At 39.8% G+C, this 22,732-nt stretch overlaps 1 long non-coding RNA gene across 1 annotated transcript in view; it reads right to left on the bottom strand.

The window, feature by feature from the left end:
• The window catches only part of LOC128311545 (uncharacterized), a 93,500-nt gene that overhangs the window by 30,033 nt on the left and 40,735 nt on the right, over nucleotides 1-22,732 (bottom strand). The window contains exon 3 of the long non-coding RNA XR_008289995.1: nucleotides 5,205-5,252. This is a non-coding gene — a long non-coding RNA (uncharacterized LOC128311545). The remainder of the gene's footprint in view (nucleotides 1-5,204; nucleotides 5,253-22,732) is intronic.

Raw genomic sequence — 22,732 nt, forward strand, 5'->3', positions numbered from 1 at the left:
AGGTTTCTGGCTGATACATAGAAGATAAAGAGGAGGTGAGGCTGAAGGGAAACTAAATATTAAAACTGTATCAATAGACCAAAAGTCAACAATGTGAGAAGTTTGTCTTCAGCTTCTAGCATGCTGGGCATGTTGGGCTCAAGGAAAATAGCATAGCTTTAAACTGACGAATTACTAAAAATACATGAAGATAGGCAACTTAGCATTCATTTAAGAACTCCCCCCCCCCCCCCAGAGAGAGTGAACCAGCAGGAGAGGGGGCAGAGGGAGAGACAGGATTCTAGGCAGGCTTAGTGGAGCCTGATGTGGGGTGCGATCCCATGACTGTGGGAGAATGACCTGGGCCCAAGTCAAGGGTCAGACGCCCAACCCACTGAGCCACCGAGGCACCTCTCAAGTAAGAACTTTAAAGGCAGACCGGAACAAATGGAAACAAAGTAATGTAAATAATACTGGGAGTGAATGGATTAGAGAAAAGAGTATTTTTACAAAATCATCCTCGATATGATTTTCTAAGGAACAAACAACAAAATATAATGTCAAGTATATAACTATGAAAGGCATTTAAAAAACTTAGAGATATCTAAAAGGAGTGAAAAATTATATATAGTCAAATACAGAGAAAGTAATACTTATGAAAGATATATACTTATATATAGGATAGGAAGAAAATCCTATCCACTGTTTCATAACCAAGTGTTATATATATAAAACATTTGATATGTAACATATTATATATACAACTTGGCATGCATAATATAAGTTATAACATATACGATGTGAAAATGAGAATGAATGGGAGTATTATTTTTACAAAAACATAATTTATCAAAACTGACTAGAGAAGAGGTAAAAATCTTAGACCAATCACTCCAGCAGACATTGAGAAAGTTGCCAAACGATTATGCCATAAATGTAATGAGTTGTTTTAAATTCTGATGAAACACAGGATTCCTGTGTATTTATAATTTTCTAAGAACAGAGAAAGAAATTAGGACAATAAAAGAAACCATATGTCATTACCTAGTAAGGTTCCTTTCAGGAATGCAAGGCAGGTCAACATGATGAAATCCAAATGTATAACTCATTGTATTAGGGGAACACAGGAGAAAGAGTAAGCATTTCTTTTCATAAATTAGATAATTTAGATACATTATTAGATAATTAGATAAATTAGATTGGATAAAAATCAATATCGATATCTAAGAATAAGTGTTACTAAAATAGCAAGAGAAAGAAATTTCCTTGCATGATTTAAAAAAGAAAAAAGTTATTTCAGGGGCGCCTGGGTGCTCAGGTGGTTAAGTGTCCAACTTTGGCTCAAGTCATGATCTCATGGTTTGTGGGTCTGAGCCCCGTGTCGGGCTCTGTGCCCACAGCTTGGAGCCTGGAGCCTGTTTCGGATTCTGTGTCTCCCTCTCTCTCTGCTCCTCCCCTGCTCGTGCCCTGTCTTTCTTTAAAAATGAATAAACATTAAAAACATTTTTTTTAAGTTACTTTAAAAGTATAGCTATGCTGAAGGTAAAACATTCGATATTTCCCCTTAACCTCCACCAAGGACATGACAACATTCCTCACTGAAGTTTTGCTGACCATTTGCCTGCAGAAAGATCATATTTGATGGGAGGAGGCAAAATTGTTGATATGTGAACATGCTCTGAGATTTGCCCCTAAGAGTCAATTCAAAATAAACAATGTTCAAAATTATAAAAGTTCATTATGAAGCCCAGGGATAAAACAGTAACTGTGTTAAAAAATTGTTACTGTTGACTGCATTAAAACAGAAAGTCAATATGGTTTTTACGTCCAAACCCTAACCAGTTAGGAAACATAATTTTACCATGTTGCTAGCAAAGTATCTACAAAATGAAAATAGAGGGGCGTCTGGGTGGCTCAGCCGGTTAAGCATGTGACTCTTGATCTCAGCTCAGGACTTGATCTCGGGGTCGTGGGTTCAAGCCTCACATTGGTCTCCATGCTAGGCATGAAGCCTACTTAAAAATAAATAAATAAAAATAACCAAATAAAAACGTCATAATAGGAGCAAAATTAATGAGAAAGTCTCTGGATCTATATGAAGAATGATGGATTTCTTTACTCATACAACTTCAAAGTCCAGGGGCAGGGCTCCTTTTTTTTTTAATGTTTATTTTTGAGAGACAGAGAGCATGCGAGAATGGTGGTGGGGGGGGGGGCGGGAGAGAGGGGGACAGAGGCCCCAAAGTGGGCTTTGTGCTGATAGCATTGAGCCCAACGCAGGGCTCAAACTCACAAACCGTGAGATCATGACCTGAGCCAAAGTCTGTCACTTAACCGACTGACCCACCCAGGCACCCTGGATTTATTATTTTTTCAATTAATACATTAAACTATTTTTCAAGTTTATTTATTTTGAGAGAGAGCATGCAAGCAGGGGAGAGGGAGAGGGAGAGGGAGAGGGAGAGGGAGAGGGAGAGGGAGAGAGAGAGAGAGAGAGAGAGAGAGAGAGAGAGACAGAGAATCCCAAACAGACCCCACACTGCCAGCGAGGAGCCTGATGTGGGGCTCGATTGCACAAACCCTGAGATCACAACCTGAGCCGAAATCAAGAGTTACATGCTTAACCAACTGAGCCACTCAGGTGCCCTGAAGGATGGATTTGTTAAACTTACTCGGAGGACATTAAAAAATGAAATGATTTAATAGAAAGCACTGACTAAATATGGAGACATAGCTCATGCTGGTCTGGAAAGACTTAAATCATAAAGATAAATTCCAGTTGACACAATTTAATGCAAATTCATTCAAAATATCAAAGGTTTAACTTGAAGAAATACTTGAAAGTTCTTTTGAATGAACACATTTTGTAGATTTTTTCAAGTAAGTTTTGAAACATACAAGAGAATTTTTTTCAGATATTGAGATGTTTTATAAGGTTAAAATAATATGTTGAAAACTCCAGGAAGAGGGCATACTTACTCCATATAGACGATTTTACAGACATATAGCAGGATATTCTGAACCCACACTAAGAGCGATAGAGATATAAGCGGACAAGAAGGAAACTCAGAATGTATTAAGTGAAGAAAACAGTTAAAACACAGTTTGTACAGTGTTGGCCAATTATGATTAAAAACGCATATATACCCAAGAGCGTATTTACAAAGGGGTAACTGAACGTCTGGAAGGTTATATGTGAAAATGTTAACAATGGTTACATCTGAGAAATGTCAAATAAGCTAAATTTTAATTGCTGACTGTGGCTTCTCAGCAGCATGCAAACTAGAGAGAAGACAGAGTAAAAAGCGAGAAGCAGCCTCTAATTTTGCCAGTTTGTTCTTTTTTTAAAAAAAATTTTTTTTCAACTTTTATTTATTTTTGGGACAGAGAGAGACAGAGCATGAACGGGGGAGGGGCAGAGAGAGAGGGAGACACAGAATCGGAAACAGGCTCCAGGCTCCGAGCCATCAGCCCAGAGCCTGACGCAGGGCTCGAACTCCCGGACCGCGAGATCGTGACCTGGCTGAAGTCGGACGCTTAACCGACTGCGCCACCCAGGCGCCCCATCAATTTGTTCTTTATTAATGGATTGATGGAACACCATTGACGGGGTGGAAAGGCAGGGAGAGCACGAACTGATGAGACTCTCAAACAAATTCACCGACTATTTTCAAAAGCCTGGGCCCCAGCCCACTAGACGATGTTGGGAAACGCATAAGCTTCAATCAAAGGGATTATTCGATTGTGCCCATACCTTGACATTAGCCCAGGGAGACCCATCGCAGAATCGTGACCTCCAGATACGTAAAGGAAAAAATTCGTGTTGTTTCAAGCCAAGTAGTTTCATGGTGATTGGATACGGGAGCAAAAGAAAACTAGCAGTTTCCTTCTCTGATGGACTATTTCTGTCCCTGTGTGGGAAAAGTCCCATTTCTGTAAAAGAGCAAAACTCTAGCAGATCAGTCTTGATAAGGACTGGCCATTTCCATACCTCCAGATAAATAGCATCAAGCTTGTCCTGACCAGTGATGCTCTGATGGCCAATTTCTTGGATACAAGCCCAGATTAGGATTCTCTGGGGCCAACAGGTACAGAAACGTACTGTCCTTGATGGGCCCTTGAAGCACACCAGATCTCTTTATTAAAAATGAAATATTTTAGGGGCGCCTGGGTGGCGCAGTCGGTTAAGCGTCCGACTTCAGCCAGGTCACCATCTCGCGGTCCGTGAGTTCGAGCCCCGCGTCAGGCTCTGGGCTGATGGCTCAGAGCCTGGAGCCTGCTTCCGATTCTGTGTCTCCCTCTCTCTCTGACCCTCCCCCGTTCATGCTCTGTCTCTCTCTGTCTCAAAAATAAATAAACGTTGAAAAAAAAATTTTTTAAAAAAAAATAAAACTGAAATATTTTAATACCGAAAGTGGTATGTTAGAAGAGGCAACATACATTCCCATTAACATGTAAGCAAACCTTATGCATTCTTTTTTCTTAATAGTTACAAAACCTCTGAAAATTTCTCTACATGCTGTTTCTTTCGCAGATAGTCTTGGCTATAGATTTATGTGTTTCTAAAGCAAGGGAAGGCTTCTCTTTATACTAAAGTCACCGTCCCCCCTTCGTCCTGTAATGCACATATGTATGTGTCGGTAATTCGTATTGGCCAAGAGCAAGAAGAGAATTGACAGTTTCCAACTGGTAATTAATTCCTGCACATACACAAAAAAGGTTAGGAAATTGGAAATGATGAGCTGGACAGACTATGGTACACAACAGCACTTCTCAAATTGTGGTCTCCAGACACCTCCATTGAGATGTCCTGGAAACTGGTCAAAAAAAGTGAAGTGTCCCGTCCCATCCCGGACTTGCTGAGCAGAAACCATAGTAGAAGCAACCACCTTGGCTATTAAGCAGGTAGGTGCAATTGTCTGAAAGACACAGCTCAAACACATCATCCACGGTTTGGGTGGGATCGTGGCAGCAAAGAGAAAATTAGTACCAACTCTACAACTTTCTTCTTAATTTTTTTAATGTTTATTTGTTTTTGAGAGAGAGAGGCAGAGAGAGAAAGGGACAGAGAGGACCTGAAGCGGGCTCTGTGCTGACAGCAGACAGCTCGACACGAGTCTTGAACCCACAATCCATGAGATCATGACCTGAGCCAAAGTAGGACTCTCAACCAACTGAGCCACCCAGGCGCCCCCATGTCTAAAATTTTCAAGTCTTACACTCACCCACGTCCCAGAAATGGATGCCGTCCTGGGGTCTCTTCTTTCTTTGTCCTTAAAAAAAACAAACAAACAAAAAATACGCTATTTACACATCTTTGATTATTTGCTCCGATTGTTAATGAAAAATAAAGGAGAATTAATTAATAACATCCTCAATTCAATAATTTCACAGATTTGAAGAGTGTCCTCACTTTTTTTTTTTAGAAATATCATTTTTATCTGTCTCATGTCTACTAGCCAGCTGCGTACAAAGTATTAGAGAGAATATGCGGCTCACAGACACATTATTATATTTTCAAAGGAAAAATGGTGAGCACCCATGTATACAAAGCAATTTTAGGAATTCATGAGGGTTTCATTTTAAATGTAAATCAACAGATTATGGAAGCAGTCTGGACTTGGTACATTTTTATTCTTAATCTGTTATCTTGTTTCTGAATGTCAGTATTGTTTTTGAATTTGTTTTGTCTCCTGTCTTTTGTAAACACATTACTTCTCTTCCCCTTTGCTTTTCCATGGCTGATCTGTTGGGTGCTTTTTATGCTTTAGCTGTTAATTTGTTTCATGTCAAAATAACCTTACCACATAATTCAGGACCCCACGTGGTTTGGGCTTTGAATTAATAGGATTATTACTAAATTTCCATTTCACTTTAGGGTGTCAGGATGGAAGCAAAGGGTGTTTCAAAATCAAACATGTTTTGTGACCATTCCTTTTAAAACCTCGTCTTGAGTATTCTGCATGTGATAGGTAGATAAATTGGCTCCTTAATTGAAGAATACAGGTACATATTTTACCATCAATTACAAATAAAGCCTTGCAATGCACATTTAGGCCAGTATTTGGAAGAAGTAAAAGAAATATCCAGGCTATTCATCATGAATCCTTTATAGCAAAGTCAGTGAGAAAAATTAAAAAAACATTCATAAAGGCAGTGACACCTCCCATTAGTAGACAAATATGTCCTGAAGATACTAAGGTCTTTATACTCTACTCACCATGCCCCTCCACTTAAGAAGAAATGCACGTAAGGCATGTATGGATCTTGTTGGTTTTTAAGGCCTTGTTATGGGACCAGTTCTTAGGCCAGTAACATTGTCATTGCCTGGGAGCTTGTAGAAGATGCAGAATTTCAGGACCAAACCCATGCCTAGGGCGGACTCTGCACCTGAATAAGTTTCCGGGGTGACTCATATATCCATTACAATATGACAACTAGCACTCAAGGAAAACCATTTCCTAAAACACTGAAGATCTGGGGATCCCATTTTTAAATGTTATTTATTTATTTTGAGAGAGAGAGAGAGGGAGAGAGAATCCCAAGCAGGCTCCGCACTGTCAGCACAGAATGTGACACGGGCCTCAAACCCACAAACCACAAGACCATGACCTGAGCTGAAATCAAGAGCCTTCCACTCAGGTGTAGCTGGGGGTCCCGTTATTAAATATCCTACTCGCGATGCTGCTAGTGAAGAAAATGTCCTGCATGTTAAACCCTCATCTGTCTTCGGTGTGAAGATGTGTGGGTAGTGAGTCAGGGATGGGGGAGGAACTTTGGTCACGATGCTGCCACAAGAAAGCAAGGCTTTTTTTGCCCTTCGGAATCCCAGCCAGGTGGCTCTCCCTGTTGGACATGTGGACTCTAGTAAGAGGAATATGGTGCCCTCTTCTACCCTCGGCTACTTCCTGATCAAAAGACGGGGCACCCCAATTTATTTTTAATCTCTTTTAAGAAATGCAGAAAGAGAGAAATCTCTAAAGGCATTCATCCTAATTTCTGTCTCTTAAAAAAATCCATAATTCATTATTGCATTAGTTTTATAAATGTCTACTTTTAAAGGAGTAGGAAGAAAATCCTATTCTTCAATGTTTCGTATCTAAAGAATATGATCTGCAAGAAAAAAAAATCATTCCTCGGATACTTAAAAGCAGCTCTCCTTATGTTAATTATTGAAGTAAAGCATGCCTTCCTATATAGCCACTGGTGATCATTTCTCTCCACAAATTGTGGAAGAAAAAAAAATCCACTCTGGTAAACGCCTTAATTTGATGTCTTTGGTTCCCAAAAGGATCAAATTCCAATGCATTGCAAGGAAGGTATTTATTCTCAGTGTTGTGGCATCCCATTTATTTATGCATTTGCTGTGCCTCCTACCTGTTTCTCATTCCTGCAAATCAATCAAGGTGTTATCATGGAAGCATTTTCTATAGAGGCTGTGTTTATATCTGTTACAGGGATTTGACTTGACACAGTTGTGGGGTGGCCTGAGCAGCCTTTCTCAGGCTGTCATCCTTGTGCCTGTTGCTGCAGCTGGAAGTCCACAGAGCAGGTGGTCACGAAGGGACAGCTGATGTTAACGGGAAGAGATCTGGGCAGGCTGGAACTCACAAGCATGAGTGAAGTTGGACAGAAACTTGGGTCCATTATTGTTGCCTCTAACCTTTGGTAAAAGCATCCTGCAGAATCCATGGCCGTTGATCGTGCACCTGCACATGCACCCCGAGCCTGTGTGCTGCAGAAGCCAATAAAGGAGCAGGGAAAGGAAAATACACACAACTGCTTCACACCAAGGTGAGTCAGTAAATCAGAGGCAACCTGCAAAATGGCGGCTGCTTCTCTGCTACCCTCCTAATCCCTCAAGGATCTCCTTGGTGGAGATTCACATATCGGAAGGGGATTTCTGGAATCTGTGATTCAGCAAAGCCAAGGGGACACGTTCCAAAGGCATATCCACCTTCTCCTCTCCCCGACGTAGCTCATGTAGCATCTAATGACCAAGAGCTTGAGATTGGTGAATCTGAACTTAGTTAAACCCAGACTTCCTGGCTGCAAGTCAAGTGACTTTCCACAAAGCAAACAACATGAAATGTCCAAATACGTGTCCTATTCTGTGACCCTGCTTTCCTAACTCAGGTGTCCAGTTTTGATCGTCTGATATAATGCACTAAAACTAATGTCTCCTCTGAATCCATAAGCATTCTGAAACAGGGTGATGTTATTGCGTATCCACTGAATGAGATTGATAAAGAAGTAAACGAGGTAGCAGGATAAAGCTTCATATGCAAAGGGGTTCAAGACCAAAAGTGGTCGGCTAATCATACTGCTATCCCCAGCGGTTCCCACGTTTGGATTGTACCATTGCAGTTGTGGAAACTGGCCACCACTGTGTCCTACCTTCCTTGGAAAAACACCCGGTTTCAAAGAGACAATCTTAGGAACGGTGCTCCCCTGAATCTAATCAACCTTGAGTTTCTCCACACTAACCTATTTCTTCCATCCCATCACTTAATGTTTGCCTTTTAAGCTCATGTTCATCCGTTTCCTCTAAAAAGATAGAAAGAAAGAAAGAAAGAAAGAAAGAAAGAAAGAAAGAAAGAAAGAAAGAAAGAAAGAAAGAAAGAAAGAAAGAAAGAAAAGAAAAGAAAGCTCTTTCTTTTGTTAGTAGCTGGAGGCTGATAATTACTCTATGTATTTAGTAGCAAGTATCATTAGAATTCTGAATTAAAAATAAGATTAATGATTTAATTTCAATCTTGTCAGGATGACCCATTTAAAAAAATACTGATGTGATATAGTGCTATAAAAGATTTAAGCATAATTTATTGATAAAACCATTACAACTGCAATGAGAGAGCTATTTGTCTACATAATGGTTCCTGAAATCACAGATAGTACTTTCCCATTATTTCACTGCAACATTTATAATTCCTTTTTGGAGTTACCATTTTTTCTTTCTTTCTTTCTTTCTTTCTTTCTTTCTTTCTTTCTTTCTTTCTTTCTTTATTTCTTTTCCTTCCTTCCTTCCTTCCTTCCTTCTTCCTTCTTCCTTCCTTCCTTTTCTTTCTCTCTCCCTTTCTTTTTCTTTCTTCCTTCCTTCCTTCCTTCCTTTTCTTTCTCTCTCTCCTTTTACCTTCCTTCCTTCCTTCCTTCCTTCCTTCCTTCCTTCCTTCCTTCCTTCCTTCCTTTTTAACAACCACATATGGTGCTTCTGTTCTAAGCCTCTTACAAATCCCAGCTCAATTCATCCTCACCACAATCCCATAAGGTAGCACTGTTGTTCTCCTTACATTATGCCTAAGGAAATGGAGGTGTGGAAAGTTTTGGTAACTTCTCCAGTGGAACACAGCAGGTCAATTTTGCAGCTATGATACAAACATAGATTCTGGTTCCAAAACCTACCTTCTAACCACTGGTCTGCATTGCTTTTCCATTATAGAAAATCCAGGGACAACTTGTTTCACTTGGGTTGGAGACAGTAGCAGATGCACCTTTGCATTTGGGAAGGCAGCCAGGTAACAAAATTATTGGCATAAAAACTGCTCAATATTTCTCATGGCCAGATAAAATATTATAGATTTTCTCATAACAAGGAATTATGTAACCCTGGATGTCAAAAGTTCACTTAAGACCTTCTGCTTCTGGTGAAGCAGCAGTAACAGGGAATCATCTTCTTGACAAAACAAAACAAAATGTAAAACAATGGTTTTCAAGACATTAGGTATCAGTCCATTGATGACAGTTATTCCAGAAAGATGGATAATGAATGATGGGAACACTATCATTGAACAGCTACTGTATTAAGAGAGATTCTAGGCAGTGGTTTCAAGAACGGGAACCCAAGCAGGACCAGGCAGGCTCCTGGTTTGAGGTGATGGGTCCCAGAGGATACAGAACAAGGCAGTTAGGAATTTCAGGGCAGATTTTGCAGAAAAGAATGCTACATAGAGAACCCCAAAGAACGGGAGAGTACCCTAGTGGAATAATTAGCAAATTACTAATCAATGCATACACATAACCTGTACAGTCATGATACTACGTAAGGGTGGGATATAACCATCCAAAGAATGAGAACACTGCTCAGGGGTCACAGAGGACTATAAGCGGTGCCTGATTCCACCCTCCAGAAGGAAAGAAATCTCATAGCATAGAAAACATTGCATAAAGTCTTCAGGAATATTCCAGCTCAATAAGGAAGAAATCATTCTTCACATCCTGAGCACTGCTCAGGTCTTGCTACCAAACCTTATTAGCCAGACTAGAAGAGATAAATCTCCTTCCAAATAGCTTAACTAAATCCCAAAAGAAAGCCAATGAGTTTTTATAGGAATAAAAATACCCAAACCCAAAGTGGTAAGATGCACAACATTCTACATTGAAATATTAACATACTTGAAGTATAGCAACAGAAACTATCAAAAAATAAAATATGGAAAGAGAACAAATAAAAATGAAAAAAGCATAAGTGAACTATAATATATCATCAAGTATCCTAATATGTGGGTGATTAGAATGGTCAAAGGAGAAGAAAGAGGCCACAAAAAATTTTGAATTTAGAGTTGTCAGAAATTCCCAAAACTTAAAAAAAACCCAGAAACCTCTAAGCCTAGAGATCCAAGAATCTCAACAAACTCTAAGTGTAAGAAATATAAGAAAAAATTTGCCAAGGCACAGCATAATCAAATTGCTCAAAACCAGTGATAAAGATAACATCTGAATAAGCATCTAGATTAAAAATACATTTTATTATAGATGGGTAAAGATAAGAATAACTTTAGATTTCTTGTCAGTAACAATTTAAAAAAGATGGTGAAGGGCACCTGGGGGCTCAGTAGGTTAATCATCAGACGGGCTCAGGTCATGATCTCATGATCTGTGAGTTTGAGCCCCATGTCAGGCTCAGTGCTGACGTCTTGGAGCCTGGAGCCTGCTTCAGATTCTGTGTCTCCCTCTCTCTCTGACCCTCACCCACAAGCTCTCTGTCTCTCTCTCTCAAAAATAAATAAACATTTAAAAAATTAAAAAAAAAGAAAGATCGTGAAGAAAAACATTTAAGATTAAAAAAAAAAAAGTCACCTAGATTTCTATACCCAGCAAAAATATCTTTAAAGTAGCTATAGGTGAAGAAAACACATTTTCAGACATATGAAACCCTGAAGAACTCATGACTAGCACACTTGTACCACAATAAATGTCCAAAGAATTCTTTTAGCCAGAACAAAAACAGTATTAGATGGGTATTTGGATTAACGCAAGAGTAAATAGCAGAAACTCCTTGATAAGCCTATTGGATTATATAAATATTTGTAAAATATAATTGATGGTACAGGGTGACTAGATGGCTCAGTTGGTTAAATGTCCAACTCTTGGTTTCGGCTCAGGTCATGATCTCACGGTTGGTGAGTTTGAGCCCCATGTCAGCTTCTGTGCTGACAGCTCAGAGCCTGGAGCCTGCTTCAGATTCTGTCTTTGTTTCTCTCTCTCTCTCTCTGCTCCTCCCTTGCTCACATTCGGACTCTTTCTCTCTGGCAAAAATAAATAAACATTTAAAAAAATAAAAAAAAATATAATGGATGGCATAAACAAAAATGACAGGATGTTTTGGGGAATAACAATAGTATATGTTGGGGGTGGGGGAGTAGAAATATACTACCCCATAAAACTGGAGAAAGAGAACAAAAACCAAAAACTGATGAATATTTCTCACTAACAGTCGAATATTCTAAATGCATGTTAGGAAAGTGTTCAAAACTGCATAAAAAGGGTAATAGATCATGGTCAAGGGAGATTCCAAATATATAAGGTTGTATTTTTTAAATTTTTTTAATGTTTATTTATTTTTGAGAGAGAGGAGAGGGAGAGAGAGAGCATGCATGAGCACAAGTGGGGGAGGGACAGAGAGAGAGGGAAACATAGAATCTGAAGCAGGCTCTAGGCCCTGAGCTGTCAGCACAGAGCCCGAAGTGGGGCTCAAACTCACCAACCACGAGATCATGACCTGAGCCGAAGCCACTCAATATACCAGGTTGTCTGAACATCCAAACTCAATGTCCTATTGACTAATTACAAAAGAAAAAAACCTTGATCATCTCAATATTTGCAGAAAACAATTTGTTGGGGTTCAGTGTGTATTCCTGGTTTTAAAAAACACACTGAAAAATTAAAAAAAATTATCCATCTGATAAAAGGCATCTACATAAACTCTACAATTAATAGCATTGTTAGTAATGGATTTTTCCACCTAAAATCAGAACAAAACAAATGTGTCTGCTTGCACAACTTCTTTTCACCATTGTACTACAGATTCTGACCAGCATGATGAGGGTGGGTTGGGGGAGCCAGTGGGAATCAAAACTCCAGATTGGAAAAGGAAAATTAAACCTGTATTTAAATATGGAATGACCATCTATGTAGAAAATCCAATGGAATATAACCAAACAACTACCAGAACCATCAAATGTATTTAGCAGGATTGCAAGATCAAAGATCAATATACCAAAATAAATTGCATTTCTATAGACCAGCAACGAACATTAAAAAAGTGAAATTGAGAAAGCAACATCAATAGCAAGAACATTAAGTGTATGAAATACTTTGGAGGTAACTCTGACGTAGGATGTGTGAGACCAGTACACTGAAAACTACAAACCAGGGGTGAGTGGATTTGAAGACTGAAATAAGTGGAGGGGTATACTTTGTTCATGGGTTGGAGAACTATGTAGGTTTCAGCATGCCAGTTCTCTCCAAATAAATCCACAGATTCAACCCCATTCGATATTTTAGCAGGGTTTTTTGTCAAAATTGATAAACTTATTCTAAAATTCATATGTACAATAGCCAAAGGGGGAAAAATGTTTGAAAAGGAAAAACAAGTTTGGAGATTTCATACTACCTGTATTCCAGATATATTCATGCTATAGTAATCAAGACAGCATAATATCAGTGTGAAAACTAACAGACCAGGTGAACAGAATATGGGACTAGAGAAACAGATGCACACATTGATGGTAAACTTCATGTCTACACACACACAGTCATGACATCTGAGGGACATCAGGAGCAGGTATTTGGGACACACACCCTCAGATCATCTTCCAACTTCTGTGCAGACTCAGTGACCGATATTGTTTCTAGATAAGCCTTCATTCCTTCTCATCAGAGATTATTATGTAGCTGTTTCTAGCTGATGACCAATCCAATTTCCCATGTTGGATGTTGACCACCCCACATCTTTTTAATTTTTTTTAATGTTTATTTTTGAGAGACAGAGAGAGACAGCATGAGTGGGGGAAGGGCAGAGAGAGGGAAACATAGAACATGAAGCAGGCTCCAGGATCTGAGCTGTCAGCACAGAGCCCGACGCAGGGCTCAAAGTCATGAGCTGTGAGATCACCACCTGAGCTGAAGTCGGACGCTTAACCAACTGAGCCACCCGGGCACCCCTTCACCACCCCACATCTTAGTTTACAGGTGAGAAAATCATACATTGGCAACTGGGGAGAAATTTGAGGCTGACTCAGAAGAAGCGCATTGCTCAAGTCAGATCCAGAATTTTCTGTATGGCAGGCCAGGGGAGAGAATAAATGGTGTGGAGTAGGTCCAGAATATGGTCCAGCTGAAAATAAAAGGCTAAATTGCCTATAGTTACACCGGTACCATAGAATACTTGGGTTTGATCTACCTTTAAACCTGTTCACTTATGATATTTATGATCTAATAGCATCTTTAACCAGAGTTAGGAATATTTAATCATGTTTTATCTGAAAATATACATAATTGGAAATGTGTTTTTTAAAATATTCTTATTGACTTACTATACTGTCTAAACGATTTTCCAGTTCTATAAGCCATAAGCTTAAGAAGATTAACTTGTTTTTATAAATGTATTTTTCTTGATTAGACTACATGTCACAACTACATTTTAAAATGATGTGTCGAGATCAAATATACTTAGTATCATTTTAAAAAACAAAGATCTATTTATAAAATGAAGAGATGTCAATTCCATATGTACTGACAATTCATTAATGATTTATATCCACTGGTGATATTTTCAGAATAAAATCCAGTTTCAATCTGAGAAGGCTAGGAAATAGGAAAAAGTATGGCTTTTTATAGTCTGGTGTTTTTGAACCATAAAATATAAAGAAAATATTTTGGGGGGCTTTGATCATGACATTCCATGAGTCAGGATTTTACTATCTGTAGGCATTGCCAATCACTGTCGACAGAAAATTTATTAGAAAGCTTTTATGAGACATTGGTTGGAATTTTCAAAATGATTTACTAATAATTCATTATCAATTATAGCTATGGTAATAAACTGATTGGAGCTTTTAAGAGACCATGTTTTATAGTGAGGAACATACTCTAAATATATCTCTTACACATTTAAAAATTCTTATGAAGTATCTGGAGTAGACATAGGGGCTACTTTAAGACAATGTTTGTCTAAAAATGCACTTCTTCATTCCAGTTCAGATCAGATTATTACTTGATATAATAATACGTATAAATTGGTTACAGGAGATTATGTGAGACAGCTTGTCCCTCCTCCCGAGATTAATTTAACATTAAATTACCTTTGTTTGAGAGTGAAATACAGTATCAGCATTTGTTTATAAAAGACAATACCAAAGCATTTTCATCTAAACCCTAATGTTCGTTATGTTCAATTACAGAGGAGATAATTTAACAGCTTGTGTCACTAGTAATGGAAAATCAAGATAGCCGTGTTCATTTTTGCAATGCAAATATAGGACATGTGTGTTTGTAGTGTTCTCGTCGGTGGACAAAAAATGCATTCCAGATATGATCACCGGATTGAAGACTGTTTAGATAGGTTGGCATTTCTGAAAGATTGGAAAAAAGCACCCAAGGTCAACAGCAGTAATGGATTGAAGAGACCTCACCAATATTCGGACTGTTTTCATCGAAAAAGCATATTTTATACTGAGAAGGAAGATGTATAAGAGGAGTGTAGTCACATTGCATATTAAAATGTACAGCAAATATGTACAAAACATACAGGAAAGTCTTTATAATGAAGACGATGATGAACTGGCATGAGAAAGGGAAAAAAATGAAATAGAGAATAGAAAGAAGAGAAATAGACCCAAGGACACATAGAAACCTAGCGTAGGATAAAGTTCAATCTTAAATCATTTGGGGATAATGGATGTTTTAATAATGGACACTGTGACAGATGTAGGCAGCCATTTAAGAGATGATAAAATTAGATCCACTCCTCACACCGTACTCAGAAACGAATCCACAATGGACCAGAGAAAAGGTAAAAGAACCAGAACTACAAAGTGGTCAGGACCACTACAAACCAGAAAAATCCTTGTATGGCCTGGGTGTAGGGAAATGGCTTTCTAATCATCGCATCTAGACGTAATAAAGTCCAAATTTAATAAAAGAACGGATGCATACGTTTGGCTACATTTATTTTTTAAATTATTTTTAAGGACTAGTTTTCCCTCACGTATTTTTTTAAGTGTTTATATTTTAAAGAGAGCATGAAGGTGGTGGTGGGGGGTGGGGGGAGGAGCAGAGAGAGAGGGAGACACAGAATCCGAAGCAGGCTCCAGGCTCAAGCTGTTAGCACAGAGCCTGAAGCGGGGCTCGAGCTCATGGACCGCAAGATCATGCCCTGAGCCCAAGACAGCCACTTAACCGACTGAGCCACCCAGGCGCCCCAAGACTTGGTTCCTTTAAAAGATAAATACAATTGAAAAACTTTCAGCCAGACTTTCAAAAAAGAGAGGATTCACATAAATAAAATCAGAAATAAGGGAGTTTAAATAACAACAGGTCGTGAGTTTGAGCCCTACATCAGGCTGTCTATCATTACAGAGCCTGCTCAGATCCTCTGTCCCCCTTCCTCTCTCTGCCCCCTGCCCACTCTCTCTCTCTCAAAAATAAACATTAAAAAAGAAATATTTCTTCAATTAATAAGTATTTTACACCTAATAAACTTGATGTAGAACTTAAATTTACATTTCAATTGATTTGAAATATGCATACCGTGAAATAAACTTGACTTCCGCAGTAAGTTACCATTTAATTTCTTAAACCAAGTGTTTGTCCAGGAGCCTCCATCTACATGTTATCATACCCTTAGGATTCAAAGCCATGCGTCCCCTGTGTGCCCTCCAGTTAACCTCCCCGTGTGGGTAACCACCTTCGGAATGCCGTCACGTTGTGACAAGTGGATGCACTCGGCTCTCAAGTCCCTTGGGGGACTGAGATTCCAGCAACAGTTGGATTGCTGTGAGTGCACGCTACACTTTGGGGAGCAATCGTGAGCGCATAAGTATCCCTTACAGGAACCGGGCTACTCCAGAACACGACCATGCTCTCTCTCGGATGACCACCGTCACCTAGCGGGAATGTTCATGTTCTTAACCAGTAATCGTCCCAGGCTGTGCGTCTCAGGCATATGGTGCCTTGGTCTGCTTTGTTTTCCCTTTCACGACCATCACTTGGTCAGATGTGATGTGGAGACACTATGGTTGCACGTGACGCAGACAGCCAGTAAACCTCTAACTGCTTGGCGGACCTGGAGGTTCATGGTCCAAGCACAGGACTGTCAGGGGCTGATACCAAGCGTTTCTAAAAAGAGGGAGAGGAAAGGAGAGGAAAAGGAGAGGGCCACACAGGCTGGAATTAGTCACGTGGAAAAGTTCCAGAATGGGCAGACATCACCTGCATCCATCTGGAGATGCACAGCGAAGGCCATAGGGTAACGTAATTGTCTCTTGTCTTCAACTCTCTTATAGAACATTATTTTGCAAATACTTGCAATCTCCTCTTCCCGACTCCTGCCGCGGCTCATTCCCTCCTGTGATAAGTATTCGGGGAAGGAGAGAGATTGCCTGTTGTCTAGTTTTACACTTTCTAGCCAAAACCACAGGAGACGCTTTGAGTTTTACATAGTTGGGTTTCTGCCCCAAATGCTGGACACAATTTGTGTTTGGAGAAGTGCCACCTTTCAAAAACAAAAACAAAAACAAAAAAAGAAAAGAGATTAAAAGGTCAACCGAAGAACCTGCAAACACCGGGAATTCTGGCTGCCTGCAGGGGTGTCCTCGCTGTTAGATGTCGTTTCGAGGAGACCAGAAAACTGGGGCTCGCTGGCCGTGTTTGACAGAGGCTGCTGCGGGTCAATCATCACGTTTGGGTTGGTAGAAATATTGTCTCAGTGTTTTAGGAGACTAGGATGAGGTGAACTGTAGCACTACTGTTGTTTTTCTGCTTGGACTCGGAATTTTCAGCAGCTGGTTTAAGTTTACTCCTTTCTCGTTTTCAAACTTGTTCCCTCTGTCAGGTTTCGTGAGTCGCTGAGACTCATGCTGACTTTAAAATTTATGTGATGTGTATGTAAAATCTTTGTAATTGATATAATGTGCATGTGAGATGTATTTTTTAATAATTGATATTTGAACATTTACAAGTACGCGGTGTGGTTTTAATCTCTATTATACGGTGAGGAAGGTTAGGGGAGTACGAGAACGTACTTTCAAATACCAAATTCGTTCATAGCAAAGTAAAACTTCTCTTTCTTTCAAGGGTCAATGATAAAATCTCACCTTTTAATGAACCTGGTAGATTGAAACATATGTGGATCAATAAAATTCATTTTTGATTCAAAATTGAAATACAAGAATCAGTGAATTCGACTGGCATGAAAGCATTAGTATGCTATACGGTGGCTCAGCGAGGAATGGCAAGAAATATATTAAGAAATCAAATCAGAATGATTTATTATCACCCACTGCTTGGGAAAAGTGTGGAAGACAGAAACTTGCTAAAAAGGAATAAGCAGATTGGAAATGACTTCCAAGAAAACGCAACAGCTTTAACCATGGAATAAAGTAGACAGCAGAATACGACAAGTGCAGAATTAGTATTTTTCAAGTGAAACATTCTTGTAATATTTGGGTTCCAATATTTTGACAACTGCCAGTTGCCTATACGAGTAAGTAAGTGTTGTCATAATACGGTGCTGGGACGTTATATTTACTTTTCCACAAATGAGAAGTACATTTTGGGATTTTCTGAACACACAGCCCAACGTTCACCAACCCTGTAGTTCGCCACATGTGATGTGAAAGAACCAATTCGCAGAGATGCTACGGAGAGTCCTGATCTCGAAGATAGAAACTGTAACCAACACAGCTCTTTGCCTTAAAGTCTGCGGCTCATCAAATGACTAATGTACAAATCAATGCTTCTGCCTTATCACGTCTATTTCATAAGCTTCCCATACCAATTCTTCCTGCCCTCATCCACCTTCCCCCTTCAACCTGGAATCTGGTCTATTTGAATTCCAAAGTGTATTCCTAGTTCCTGCACCCAGGGTGTTCTATAATAAAATCAATAACCCTCGAATGCACATGCACCCATAATAAATATCATACCCAGCACAGCCAAACTGTAGCACCTTGATAGATAACAAGCCCCAGCTTAGTATTCAAGAAGGAAAGGTAACTTCTATCATTGAATCTCTTTCTTTATATAGAACTAGTCGACTACAAAATATGATCAAATAGATGAATCCCTGATCCATTTCTTACATGCTCTTTTATACGGATGCTTGCCTTGCAGCAGGAGGCCAAATTCAGAGGCATCTCCGCGTGCTTGTATCTGCTGATGCCCACAAGAGACTATTCAGGGTTTTTACGAAAATAAATATGGCAGATACACACGTTGGAGAAATGGCCAACATTTACTTTAAGCTGCAACTGCGCTTATTTTGCGAGAGGTGGTTTATGGGAATGATCCTTGTAACTTTTCAGTGTCTCTAGGAATTATTCCTGGCTGACACAAGTCTCTGAGACAGACTTTGAAGAACTTACTCTTCCATGACGCCTTTCTGCCTGCCTACATCCACCACCTCGACAAAATAACCTGTACACGGCACATAAGATATTCTCTCAGCGTACGTGAATTCAAGCTCATTATATTTTAAGATGATTTAAATAATTTCTAAGGCCTTTTGGGTTACTTGGTCGTGGCTGGCTATGTTAGAGAAATGGGGGTGGACAAAGAGTTCGGGCTGGGGTGGGGGGTGGAGTTGCTATGTGAACCAGGGACCTGAAATAATATCAAGTCTAGTGTTCCTGAGAGACAGAAGAAGGGATTTTTCTCCCGAGTAGTCCATTTGTCCAGTGGAGCCTGCGGATGGGGAAATAATGTAATGAAGTGATTCTGTTTGCTCACAACAGGAATGGGGGGGGGGCGGGTAACTGGAACCCCACGCAAGTGGAAGCAGATGTCATGAAGATGACAGGCTAGTTGGTATAAGTGCCACGTGACCCTTCTTGTCCTACTTCTGTGTTTTTTACAGGACAAAAAAAAAAAAATCCCATTTTCCAGGTAAGCCAACCCATTTTCTAACAGCACACCCTCCCCCTTCGTTATTTCTCCAATGTTCCCATCTCTGTCCAACTCCCTCTTTATCCCCTGCCCCATCAGTGTCTTCTGGAGTCCAGTTTTAAAAGCACACGTTAAATGTCACGTGTTGGGTGAAACCTTAATTAATCTGCTCCAGAGCCCGCTAGATGTGTCTTTTTAAAAAATTAAACAGATAGTGGATGCTTAAGAAATGTTAGCTCTTGTTACTGTGATTATTAGATGAATTGTGTCAGTTCTTATTTATGAAGGCAGACGTGTTTACTGTGGCTCAGGGGTTTAAGAAGGTCAAGGCTACATGGGGTCCATTCTCTTGGTCTCTCTTTCCTGGATGGTGACAAGATAAGAGTGGTAGCCCCAGCCACAGTGTGTCCCTTCCAGGCAAGAAGAAGGAAAGAGAAGAGAATAAAAGGGACAAGCCGGCTAATTCCATTTTGTGTCAGATCATCCTTTGTGGAAGGCAAAGCAATGATTTCCACTTAAATTCCATGCCCAGATGCGTGTTATATGACATGACCCAGCTGTAAGGGACAATGGACTGTGGAGTCCTCTCCTGATGGGACACACTGCCACTGAGGACAAAGCATGAGGACCCCTTGGCCATGAAAGAAAGGACAATGAACATTGGGCAGGAAACGTTCGAGACCCCCCCAGTCTCCCGTTCCTATGTAGCCATGTTGTATCCCATCCAGCCTAGCCATCCATCATACTGAAGGGAAGTAAAAGCCCAGTCAAGCTTTATCTCCATCAGCGATGAAAAGCATGTTTTCTACAGCAAACAACAGACCATGTTACTCTGGTAGTGACTCAGGAATTATAAACATTTTCTGTTGTACATTTTTTTAAGTGTCTGCTTGTTCTGAACCTGAGCTTTCTTTACATTCAACTTACAGTCCCTGCCTCTCTTCTGTATTTTCCCGCAAGGGTTTGTCAGAAAACCTGCATGTGTTCTCTGAACATTCTAGACTCAAAAACCTCCAGGTCCTCAGGCTCATTTTGAGTTTAAGTGTAAAATTTCACTTTTGAGAATACCTGTTCTGCTTGAGTAATTTTTCTGTGGAGAATCTCAAGCCATGAAAACCTATATGTCAATAAATCATTTGCCTGAAACCAGTGGGCACATCCAAAGTGCCTCCTCTTATGACTATGAAGGACTCATCAAGAGTGTTTTGAGTTGTACATCACTTCAGAATGTTACTGTCTGAACTAATTCCATCTTGGTCAGAATTATGTCCTGAACAGTGGATTTCGACTAGAAAGTCAGGGATTAGTAATTTAATCTACATCTTTTGTATCACCTTGATAAGCCACTTAAATTTCATTTAATGTGAAAATGAGTAAGACATTCAGATAATTCAAAGCTCAAATGTGAGCTCACATTTCATTCAAATTGTTTGATGCATCTTTCCAGTGTTTCCTTTATGCAAATAAAAAATGAATGGGTAACATTTTTAAACCCCTTTTCCAACACAAACTTTACATTTCAGGGCACCTGGGTGGCTTAGTTGGTTAAGCATCCTACTCTTGATTTCCACTCAGATCATGGTCTCACAGTTCATGAGTTCATGGGACTGAGCCCCTGCATCAGGCTCTGTGCTGACAGCATGGAGCCTGCTTTGGATTCTTTCTCTCCTTCTCTCTCTCTGCCCCTCCCCCGCTCATGGTCTCTCTCTCTCTCTCTCTCTCTCTCTCTCTCTCTCTCTCTCTCTCTTAAAAATAAATAAACCTTAAAAAAATCAAGGTACCTTTTCATATACATTATTTTGCACTGTATTTTTTTCATCTAATATAAAGAAATCCTCATATATTTAGCAGAATTCTATTTGATAGTTTTCAAACTCCTTTACCATTTCCTTCCTTGGGAATTTACTCTGTATTTCTTTCACCTAAAATAGTTTCTATGATGTTTAATCAACAAAACAAAACTAGGCCATATTGCCTTTTATTATCTTCAGCAAGTTTTACAAGAGATAAACTTCCAACATGTCCACAAACCCATACACGGCAATCTTTAACATTATCTGATAGTAGTCCCAAAGCTAAAATATATGGCAAACAAGCAAAATGATGATATTAAGGGGCACCTGGGTGGCTTAGTCGGTTAAGCGCCAGACTTCAGCTCAGGGCATGATCTCATGGTTCATGAGTTTGAGCCCTGCATTGGTCTCTCTGCAGACAGCTCGCAGCCTGGAGCATGCTTCGGATTCTGTGTCTCCCTCTCTGTCTGCCCCTCTCCCACTCATGCTCTGTCTCTCTCTCTCTCTCTCTCTCAAAAATAAACATTAAAAAATTAAAAAAAAATGATGATATTAAGGCTCTTTGCCTATTAAAGAATCACAACCTAAAATTCATGTCTGCACCTTTCAGGATGTGAAATCAATGACCTCAAGAATGTCCAAGTGCCTTTGCATGAATTTCTGCCTAGGAAGAGTGACAGAGTAACTGAAGACCAGATTTCTTCTACTGATTCAGTATAAAACTGAAAAACTAAAGGTCGTTAGGGAGTCATAGATTAAGTATTAATTGTCCTAGAAAATATAAGGAAGTGGGCAGTCATGACTGACATTTATAAAATCATGGCATATGTATACACCTATATTTTCTTGTTCACATAGTTCCAGAATATGAGAACCAGGACACATTCCTGGAGGTCAGAACATGATTGTTTTATGACACACAGAAGCATTCTTCACATGCCAGGAAACAAGGCTACAGGATCTATTCCTCGAAGGGGCTACAGTAGATGGAGAGTATATAATAGGTACAAAAAGATCCCAATAAAGTCAGACATGATGAATCCACATAAGAAATAGAGAAATAGCAATGTTTGATTTCTGTTTGTACTTGCGGACATGACACCATGCAGGGTGACTGCGTCACTTAACGAAGTCTTTACGTAATTGTCAAACATGGAGCATCAGATGTCCTGTGGGGTTCTCTGTCCAAATCGTGGAATCAGCCAGTGCTGTGCCTTTGCCTGGCTGCTTGAGGATAGCTTGCTAAATAGGTCAGCTCTGGATGTGGCCAAATAGTATGTTCCAGGTGGCAACGGCTGGACCAAGGTAGGGAGGTGATAATGCAATGAGACTGTAGGAGGGAATGTGGTCCTAGAAGGTACAGATGCCCCAGTCATGCAGTCATCCCCAAGAGAAATAGTTTAGTGGGGACAGGATGATGGAATTTGGTGTAGATAGTTTACTGGAATAATATCCAACGGAAGATGTTTGATAGAAATAGTTTATGGGTGATGGGATGATGAAAGTTGGTGTCGGTACCTCACGTTGGAAAGGAGGAAGGAAGTTGGTATAGTTTATTGGGAATAGGATGAAGGACG

Source organism: Acinonyx jubatus, chromosome X (genome assembly GCF_027475565.1).
Source record: "Acinonyx jubatus isolate Ajub_Pintada_27869175 chromosome X, VMU_Ajub_asm_v1.0, whole genome shotgun sequence".
NCBI lineage: Eukaryota > Metazoa > Chordata > Mammalia > Carnivora > Felidae > Acinonyx > Acinonyx jubatus.